Raw genomic sequence first — 10933 nt, 5'->3', positions numbered from 1 at the left:
AGGAGCAACACGAAAGGGCTCCGTGGACCCCAAGTCAACTCGAGATGAGAGCTTAGTCCCAGGCTTCGACTCAAGAGGAATACCAAGTTTCCACGAGCACCTCAAGAGGAGCATTCTCTCAGCTACAGGTATGTGAGAGGGACCCTGAGTTTGTGGCCTCAAGTGGAATGGACACCGAGATGCTCTGACTCGAAGTTAGGCCGGATATCCCTGCAGTGAACTGAATGCAGGCTCGTCTTGCATCTCCCAAGACGAAGGGATGTCTGAATCCCCTGTGGAGACCACAGAGAAAGACCTAGTACTCCGCCTCATGGCGACCGGAGGCCTCACATCCTGTGAAAACTCGAGAGGTCTGCAGAGATCAATGCTTCCAAAGGAGGCGATGCCTGACTCCTCTTGAAAATGGATAGGAGTCCCAGGATCCCTGTGGCACGTGGAAACGGACCCTGGGTCTCCCGCCTCACGTGGAGACGTGCCCCAATTGCCATGCCAAGAATCGAGGAGAATCTCGAAGTATCCCTCGAACCTAGGCAGGAGTCCTGAAGTCGCTGAACAAACACGTGTCTGGAAGGGCCCTCCCCGTCGTAACTCGAGAATATACCACAGGTTCCTGCCGCATCTCGAGAAAAAGCATGAGACTTCCCCTCGCTGCAACATGAGTCCCAATTCCTCTGCACTGCGTGCAGAGCAATTCCGTGTTCCACATCAAAAGGGAAAGGAGCCTTGATGTCCTTTTGGCACTCCAGAGAAAACCCAAGATCACTGTCTCAAGTCTAGAGGGATCCTGAGGTCACAAGAGCAACACGAAAGCACTCCGTGGACCCCAAATCAACTCGAGATGAGAGCTTAGTCCCTGGCTTCGACTCAAGAGGAATACCAAGTTTCCACGAGCACCTCAAGAGGAGCATTCTCTCAGCTACAGGTATGTGAGAGGGACCCTGAGTTTGTGGCCTCAAGTGGAATGGACACCGAGATGCTCTGACTCGAAGTTAGGCCGGATATCCCTGCAGTGAATTGAATGCAGGCTCGTCTTGCATGTCCCAAGACGAAGGGATGTCTGAATCCCCTGTGGAGACCACAGAGAAAGACCTAGTACTCCGCCTCATGGCGACCGGAGGCCTCACATCCTTTGAAAACTCGAGAGGTCCGCGGAGATTAATGCTTCCAAAGGAGACGATGCCTGACTCCTCTTGAAAATGGATAAGAGTCCCAGGATGCCTGTGGCACGTGGAAAGGGACACTGGGTCTCCCGTCTCACGTGGAGACGCGTCCCAATTGCCATGCCAAGACTCGAGGAGAATCCCGAGGTGTCCCTCGCACCTAGGCAGGAGTCCTGACGTCGCTGAACAAACTCGTGTCTGGAAGGGCCCTCCCCGTCGTAACTCGAGAATATACCCCAGGTTCCGGCCGCAACTCGAAAAAAACCATGAGACTTCCCTCTCGCCGCGAGATGAGGCCAGATTCCCCTGCACTGCGTGTAGAGCAATTCCGTGTTCCACATCAAACTTGAAAGGATCCTTGATTTCCTTGATGGCACTCCAGAGAAAACCCAAGATCACTGTATCAAGTCTAGAGGGATCCTGAGGTCACTGGAGCAACACGAAAGGGCTCCATGGACCACAAATCAACTCGAGATGAGAGCTTAGTCCCTGGCTTAGACTCAAGAGGAATACCAACTCTCCACAAGCACCTCAAGAGGAGGCTTCTCTCAGCTACAGGTATGTGAGAGGGACCCTGAGTTTGTGGCCTCAAGTGGAATGGACACCGAGATGCTCTGACTCGAAGTAAGGCCGGATATCCCTGCAGTAAATTGAATCCAGGCACGTCTTGCATCTCCCAAGATGAAGGGATGTCTGAATCCACTGTGGAGACCACAGAGAAAGATCGAGTTCTCCGCCTCATTGCGACCGGAGGCCTCACATCCTTTGAAAACTCGAGAGGTCCGCGGAGATCAATGCTTCCAAAGGAGACGATGCCTGACTCCTCTTGAAAATGGATAGGAGTCCCAGGATCCCTGTGGCAGGTGGAAAGGGACCCTGGGTCTCCCGCCTCACGTGGAGACGCGTCAAAATTGCCATGCCAAGACTCGAAGAGAATCCCGAGGTGTCCCTCGCACCAATTCAGGAGTCCTGACATCGCTGAACAAACACGTGTCTGGAAGGGCCCTCCCCGTCGTAACTCGAGAATATACTCCAGGTTCGGGCCGCAACTCGAGAAAAACCATGAAATTTCCCCCTCGCCGCGAGTTGAGGCCCGATTCCCCTGCACTGCAAGCAGAGCAATTCCGTGTTCCACATCAAACGTGAAAGGAGCCTTGATTTCCTTGATGGCACTCCAGAGAAAACCCAAGATCACTGTCTCAAGACTAGAGGGATCCTGAGGTCACTGGACCAAGAGGAAAGGGCTCCGTGGACCCCAAATCAACTCGAGATGAGAGCTTAGTCCCTGGCTTCGACTCAAGAGGAATCCCAACTTTCCACAAGCACCTCAAGAGGAGGCTTCTCTCAGCTACAGGTATGTGAGAGGGATCCTGAGTTTGTGGCCTCAAGTGGAATGGACACCGAGATGCTCTGACTCGAAGTAAGGCCGGATATCCCTGCAGTGAATTGAATGCAGGCTCGTCTTGCATCTCCCAAGACGAAGGGATGTCTGAATCCCCTGTGGAGACCACAGAGAAAAACCTAATTCTCCACCTCATCGCGAGCGGAGGCCTCACATCCTTTGAAAACTCGAGAGATCTGCAGAGATCAATGCTTCCAAAGGAGACGATGCCCGACTCCTCTTGAAAATGGATAGGAGTCCCAGGATCCCTGTGGCACGTGGAAAGGGACCCTGGGTCTCCCGCCTCACGTGGAGACGCGTCCCAATTGCCATGCAAAGACTCGAGGAGAATCCCGAGGTGTTCCTCGCACCTAGGCAGGAGTCCTGACGTCGCTGAACAAACACGTGTCTGGAAGGGCCCTCCTCGTCGTAACTCCAGAATATAGCCCAGGTTCCGGCCGCAACTCGAGAAAAACCATGAGACTTCCCCCTCGCCGCGACATGAGGCCCGATTCCCCTGCCCTGCGTGCAGAGCAATTCCGTGTTCCACATCAAACGTGAAAGGAGCCTTGATTTCCTTGATGGCACTCCAGAGAAAACCCAAGATCACTGTCTCAAGTCTAGAGGGATCCTGAGGTCACTGGAGCAACAGGAAAGGGCTCCGTGGACCCCAAATCAACTCGAGGTGAGAGCTTAGTCCCTGGCTTCGAGTCAAGAGGAATACCAACTTTCCACAAGCACCTCAAGAGGAGGCTTCTCTCAGCTACAGGTATGTGAGAGGGACCCTGAGTTTGTGGCCTCAAGTGGAATGGACACCGAGATGCTCTGACTCGAAATAAGGCCGGATATCCCTGCAGTGAATTGAATGCAGGCTCGTCTTGCATCTCCCAAGACGAAGGGTTGTCTGAATCCACTGTGGAGACCACAGAGAAAGACCTAGTCCTCCACCTCAACGCAACCGGAGGCCTCATATCCTTTGAAAACTCAAGAGGTCCGCGGAGATCAATACTTCCGAAGGAGACGATGCCTGACTCCTCTTGAAAATGGATAGGAGTCCCAGGATCACTGTGGCACGTGGACAGGGACACTGGGTCTCCCGTCTCACGTGGAGACGCGTTCCAATTGGCATGCCAAGACTCGAGGAGAATCCCGAGGTGTCCCTCGCACCTAGGCAGGAGTCCTGACGTCGCTGAACAAACACGTGTCTGGAAGGGCCCTCCCCGTCGTAACTCGAGAATATACCCCAGGTTCCGGCCGCAATTCGAGACAAACCATGAGACTTCCCCCTCGCCGCGAGATGAGGCCCGATTCCCCTGCACTGCGTGCAGAGCAATTCCGTTTTCCACATCAAATGTGAAAGGAGCCTTGATTTCCTTGATGGCACTCCAGAGAATACCCAAGTTCACTGTGTCAAGTCTAGAGTGATCCTGAGGTCACTGGAGCAACAGGAAAGGGCTCCGTGGACCCCAAATCAACTCGAGATGAGAGCTTAGTCCCTGGCTTCGAGTAAAGAGGAATACCAACTTTCCACAAGCACCTCAAGAGGAGGCTTCTCTCAGCTACAGGTATGTGAGAGGGACCCTGAGTTTGTGGCCTCAAGTGGAATGGACACCGAGATGCTCTGACTCGAAGTAAGGCCGGATATCCCTGCAGTGAATTGAATGCAGGCTCGTCTTGCATCTCCCAAGACGAAGGGATGTCTGAATCCCCTGTGGAGACTACAGAGAAAGACCTAGTCCTCCACCTCAACGCAACCGGAGGCCTCATATCCTTTGAAAACTCGAGAGCTCTGCCTAGATCAATACTTCCGAAGGAGACGATGCCTGACTCCTCTTGAAAATGGATAGGAGTCCCAGGATCCCTGTGGCACGTGGAAAGGGACCCTGGGTCTCCCGCCTCACGTGGAGACGTGTCCCAATTGCCATGCAAAGACTCGAGGAGAATCCCGAGGTGTCCCTCGCACTTAGGCAGGAGACCTGACGTCGCTGAACAAACACGTGTCTGGAAGGGCCCTCCCCATCGTAACTCGAGAATATACCCCAGGTTCCGGCCGCAACTCGAGAAAAACCATGAGACTTCAACTTCGCCGCGAGATGAGGCCCGATTCCCCTGCACTGCGTGCAGAGCAATTCCGTTTTCCACATCAAACGTGAAAGGAGCCTTGATTTCCTTGATGGCACTCCAGAGAATACCCAAGTTCACTGTGTCAAGTCTAGAGTGATCCTGAGGTCACTGGAGCAACACTAAAGGGCTCCGTGGACCACAAATCAACTCGAGATGAGAGCTTAGTCCCTGTCTTCGACTCAAGAGGAATCCCAACTTTCCATAAGCACCTCAAGAGGAGGCTTCTCTCAGCTACAGGTATGTGAGAGGGACCCTAAGTTTGTGGCCTCAAGTGGAATGGACACCGAGATGCTCTGACTCGACGTAAGGACGGATTTCCCTGCAGTAAATTGAATGCAGGCTCGTCTTGCATCTCCCAAGACGAAGTGATATCTGAATCCGCTGTGGAGACCACAGAGAAAGACCTAGTCCTCCGACTCATCGCGACCGGAGGCCTCACATCCTTTGAAAACTCGAGAGGTCCGCGGAGATCAATGCTTCCAAAGGAGACGATGCCTGACTCCTCTTGAAAATGGTTAGGCGTCCCAGGATCCCTGTGGCACGTGAAAAGGGACACTGGGTCTCCCGCCTCACGTGGAGACGCCTCCCAATTGCCATGCCAAGACTCGAGGAGAATCCCGAGGTGTCCCTCGCACCTAGGCAGGAGTCCTGACGTCGCTGAAGAAACATGTGTCTGGAAGGGCCCTCCCCGTCGTAACTCGAGAATATACCCCAGGTTCCCGCCGTAACTCGAGAAAAACCATGAGACTTCCCCCTCGCCGCGAGATGAGACCCGATTCCCCTGCCCTGCATGCAGAGCAATTCCGTGTTCCACATCAAACGTGAAAAAAGCCTTGATTTCCTTGATGGCACTCCAGAGAAAACCCAAGATCACTGTCTCAAGTCTAGAGGGATCCTGAGGTCACTGGAGCAACACGAAAGGGCTCCGTGGACCCCAAATCAACTCGAGATGAGAGCTTAGTCTCTGCCTCGACTCAAGAGGAATCCCAACTTTCCACAAGCACCTCAAGAGGAGGCTTCTCTCAGCTACAGGTATGTGAGAGGGACCCTGAGTTTGTGGCCTCAAGTGGAATGGACACCGAGATGCTCTGACTCGAAGTAAGGCCGGATATCCCTGCAGTGATTGAATGCAGGCTCGTCTTGCATCTCGGAAGATGAAGGGATGTCTGAATCCCCTGTGGAGACCACAGAGAAAGACCTAATTTTCCGCCTCATCGCGACCGGAGGCCTCACATCCTTTGAAAATTCGAGAGGTATGCGAAGATCAATGCTTCCAAAGGAGACGATGCCTGACTCCTCTTGAAAATGGATAAGAGTCCCAGGATCCCTGTGGCACGTGGAAAGGGACCCTGGGTCTCCCGCCTCACGTGGAGACGCGTCCAAATTGCCATGCCAAGACTCGAGGAGAATCCCGAGGTGTCCCTCGCACCTAGCCAGGAGTCCTGACGTCGCTGAACAAACACGTGTCTGGAAGGGCCCTCCCCGTCGTAACTCGAGAATATACCCCAGGTTCCGGCCGCAACTCGAGAAAAACCATGAGACTTCCCCCTCGCCGCGAGATGAGGCCCGATTCCCCTGCAATGCGTGCAGAGCAATTCCGTGTTCCACATCAAACGTGAAAGGAGCCTTGATTTCCTTGATGGCACTCCAGAGAAAACCCAAGATCACTGTCTCAAGTCTAGAGGGATCCTGAGGTCACAAGACCAACAGGAAAGGGCTCCGGGGACCCCAAATCAACTCGAGATGAGAGCTTAGTCCCTGGCTTCGACTCAAGAGGAATACCAACTTTCCACAAGCACCTCAAGAGGAGGCTTCTCTCAGCTACAGGTATGTGAGAGGGACCCTGAGTTTGTGGCCTCAAGTGGAATGGACACCGAGATGCTCTGACTCGAAGTAAGGCCGGATATCCCTGCAGTGAATTGAATGCAGGCTCGTCTTGCATCTCCGAAGATGAAGGGATGTCTGAATCCCCTGTGGAGACCACAGAGAAAGACCTAATTTTCCGCCTCATCGCGACCGGAGGCCTCACATCCTTTGAAAATTCGAGAGGTATGCGAAGATCAATGCTTCCAAAGGAGACGATGCCTGACTCCTCTTGAAAATGGATAGGAGTCCCAGGATCCCTGTAGCACGTGGAAAGGGACCCTGGGTCTCCCGCCTCACGTGGAGACGCGTCCAAATTGCCATGCCAAGACTCGAGGAGAATCCCGAGGTGTCCCTCGCACCTAGGCAGGAGTCCTGACGTCGCTGAACAAACACGTGTCTGGAAGGGCCCTCCCCGTCGTAACTCGAGAATATACCACAGGTTCCGGCCGCAACTCGAGAAAAACCATGAGACTTCCCCCTCGCCGCGAGATGAGGCCCGATTCCCCTGGACTGCGTGCAGAGCAATTCCGTGTTCCACATCAAACGTGAAAGGAGCCTTGATTTCCTTGATGGCACTCCAGAGAAAACCCAAGATCACTGTCTCAAGTCTAGAGGGATCCTGAGGTCACAAGACCAACACGAAAGGGCTCCGTGGACCCCAAATCAACTCGAGATGAGAGCTTAGTCCCTGGCTTCGACTCAAGAGGAATACCAACTTTCCACAAGCACCTCAAGAGGAGGCTTCTCTCAGCTACAGGTATATGAGAGGGACCCTGAGTTTGTGGCCTCAAGTGGAATGGACACCGAGATGCTCTGACTCGAAGTAAGGCCGGATATCCCTGCAGTAAATTGAATGCAGGCTCGTCTTGCATCTCCCAAGACGAAGGGATGTCTGAATCCGCTGTGGAGATTACAGAGAAAGACCTAATTCTCCGCCTCATCGCGAGCGGAGGCCTCACATCCTTTAAAAACTCGAGAGGTCCGCGGAGATCAATGCTTCCAAAGGAGACGATGCCTGACTCCTCTTGAAAATGGATAGGAGTCCCAGGATCCCTGTGGCACGTTGAAAGGGACCCTGGGTCTCCCGCCTCACGTGGAGACGCCTCCCAATTGCCATGCCAAGACTCGAGGAGAATCCCGAGGTGTCCCTCGCTCCTAGGCAGGAGTCCTGACGTCGCTGAACAAACACGTGTCTGGAAGGGCCCTCCCCGTCGTAACTCGAGAATATACAACAGGTTCTGGCCGCAACTCGAGAAAATCCATGAGACTTCCCCTTCGCCGCTACATCAGACCCGATTCCCCTGGACTGCGTGCAGAGCAATTCCGTGTTCCACATCAAACGTGAAAGGAGCCTTGATTTCCTTGATGGCACTCCAGAGAAAACCCAAGATCACTGTCTCAAGTCTAGAGGGATCCTGAGGTCACTGGAGCAACACGAAATGGCTCCGTGGACCCCAAATCAACTCGAGATGAGAGCTTAGTCCCTGGCTTCGACTCAAGAGGAATACCAACTTTCCACAAGCACCTGAAGAGGAGGCTTCTCTCAGCTACAGGTATGTGAGAGGGACCCTGAGTTTGTGGCCTCAAGTGGAATGGACACCGAGATGCTCTGACTCGAAGTAAGGCCGGATATCCCTGCAGTGAATTGAATGCAGGCTCGTCTTGCATCTCCCAAGCGAAGGGATGTCTGAATCCCCTGTGGAGACTACAGAGAAAGACCTAGTCCTCCACCTCAACGCAACCGGAGGCCTCATATCCTTTGAAAACTCGAGAGCTCTGCCTAGATCAATACTTCCGAAGGAGACGATGCCTGACTCCTCTTGAAAATGGATAGGAGTCCCAGGATCCCTGTGGCACGTGGAAAGGGACCCTGGGTCTCCCGCCTCACGTGGAGACGTGTCCCAATTGCCATGCAAAGACTCGAGGAGAATCCCGAGGTGTCCCTCGCACTTAGGCAGGAGACCTGACGTCGCTGAACAAACACGTGTCTGGAAGGGCCCTCCCCATCGTAACTCGAGAATATACCCCAGGTTCCGGCCGCAACTCGAGAAAAACCATGAGACTTCAACTTCGCCGCGAGATGAGGCCCGATTCCCCTGCACTGCGTGCAGAGCAATTCCGTTTTCCACATCAAACGTGAAAGGAGCCTTGATTTCCTTGATGGCACTCCAGAGAATACCCAAGTTCACTGTGTCAAGTCTAGAGTGATCCTGAGGTCACTGGAGCAACACTAAAGGGCTCCGTGGACCACAAATCAACTCGAGATGAGAGCTTAGTCCCTGTCTTCGACTCAAGAGGATCCCAACTTTCCACAAGCACCTCAAGAGGAGACTCTCTCAGCTACAGGTATGTGAGAGGGACCCTAAGTGTGTGGCCTCAAGTGGAATGGACACCGAGATGCTCTGACTCGACGTAAGGACGGATATCCCTGCAGTAAATTGAATGCAGGCTCGTCTTGCTTCTCCCAAGACGAAAGGATATCTGAATCCGCTGTGGAGACCCTAGAGAAAGACCTAGTAATCCGCCTCATCACGACCGGAGGCCTCACATCCTTTGAAAACTCGAGAGGTCGGCGGAGATCAATGCTTCCAAAGGAGACGATGCCTGACTCCTCTTGAAAATGGTTAGGAGTCCCAGGATCGCTGTGACACGTGGAAAGGGAACCTGGGTCTCTCGCCTCACGTGGAGACGCGTCTCAATTGCCATGTCAAGACTCGAGGAGAATCCCGAGGTGTCCCTCGCACCTAGGCAGCAGTCCTGACGTCGCTGAACAAACACGTGTCTGGAAGGGCCCTCCCCGTCGTAACTCGAGAATATACCCCAGGTTCGGGCCGCAACTCGAGAAAAACCATGAGACTTCCCCCTCGCCGCGAGATGAGGCCCGATTCCCCTGCACTGCGTGCAGAGCAATTCCGTGTTCCACATCAAACGTGAAAGGAGCCTTGATTTCCTTGATGGCACTCCAGAGAAAACCCAAGATCACTGTCTCAAGTCTAGAGGGATCCTGAGATCACTGGAGCAACACGAAAGGGCTCCGTGGACCCCAAATCAACTCGAGATGAGAGCTTAGTCCCTGGCTTCGCCTCAAGAGGAATCCCAACTTTCCACAAGCACCTCAAGAGGAGGCTTCTCTCAGCTACAGGTATGTGAGAGGGACCCTGAGTTTGTGGCCTCAAGTTAATGGACACAGAGATGCTCTGACTAAAAGTAAGGCCGGATATCCCTGCAGTGAATTGAATGCAGGCTCGTCTTGCATCTCCCAAGACGAAGGGATGTCTGAATCCCCTGTGGAGACCACAGAGAAAGACCTAGCCCTCCGCCTCATCCCGACCAGAGGCCTCACATCCTTTGAAAACTCGAGAGGTCTGCGGAGATCAATGCTTCCAAAGGAGACGATGCCCGACTCGTCTTGAAAATGGATAGGAGTCCCAGGATCCCTGTGGCACGTGGAAAGGGACCCTGGGACTCGCGCCTCACGTGCAGACGCGTCCCAATTGCCATGCCAAGAATTGAGGAGGATCCCGAGGTGTCCCTCGCACCTAGGCAGAAGTCCTGACGTCGATGAAGAAACACGTGTCTGGAAGGGCCCTCCCCTTCCTAACTCGAGAATATACCACAGGTTCCGGGCGCAACTCGAGAAAAACAATGAGACTTCCCCCTCGCCGCGAGATGAGGTCCGATTCCCCTGCACTGCGTGCAGAGCAATTCCGTGTTCCTCATGAAACGTGAAAGGAGTCTTGATTTCCTTGTTTTTACTGCAGAGAAAAGCCAAGATCACTGTCTCAAATCTGGAGGGATCTTGAGGTCACTGTAGCAACACGAAAGGGCTCCGTGTACCCCAATTCAACTCGAGATGAGAGCTTAGTCCCTGGCTTCGAATCAAGAGAAATACCAACTTTCCACAAGCACCTCAAGAGGAGGCTTCTCTCAGCTACAGGTATGTGATGGGGACCCTGAGTTTGTGGCCTCAAGTGGAATGGACACCGAGATACTCTGACTGGAAGTAAGGCTGGATATCCCTGCAGTGAATTGAATGCAGGCTTGTCTTGCATCTCCCAAGCGAAGGGATGTCTGAATCCAATGTGGATACCACAGAGAAAGACCAAGTTCTCCGCCTCATCGCGACCGGAGGCCTCACATCCTTTGAAAACTCGAGAGGTCCACGGAGATCAATGCTTCCAAAGGAGACGATGCCTGACTCCTCTTGAAAACGGATACAAGTCCCTGGATCCCTGTCGCACTTTGAAACGGACCCTGGGTCTCGTGCATCACGTGGAGACGCATCCCAATTGCCATGCCAAGACTCGAGGAGAATCCCGAGGTGTCCCTCGCACCTAGGCAGGAGTCCTGACGTCGCTGAACAAACACGTGTCTGGAAGGGGCCTCCCCGTCATAACTCGAG

Source organism: Dama dama, chromosome 30, assembly GCF_033118175.1.
Source record: "Dama dama isolate Ldn47 chromosome 30, ASM3311817v1, whole genome shotgun sequence".
Taxonomy (NCBI): Eukaryota; Metazoa; Chordata; class Mammalia; order Artiodactyla; family Cervidae; genus Dama; species Dama dama.
Note: the sequence above shows the minus strand (reverse complement) of the source record.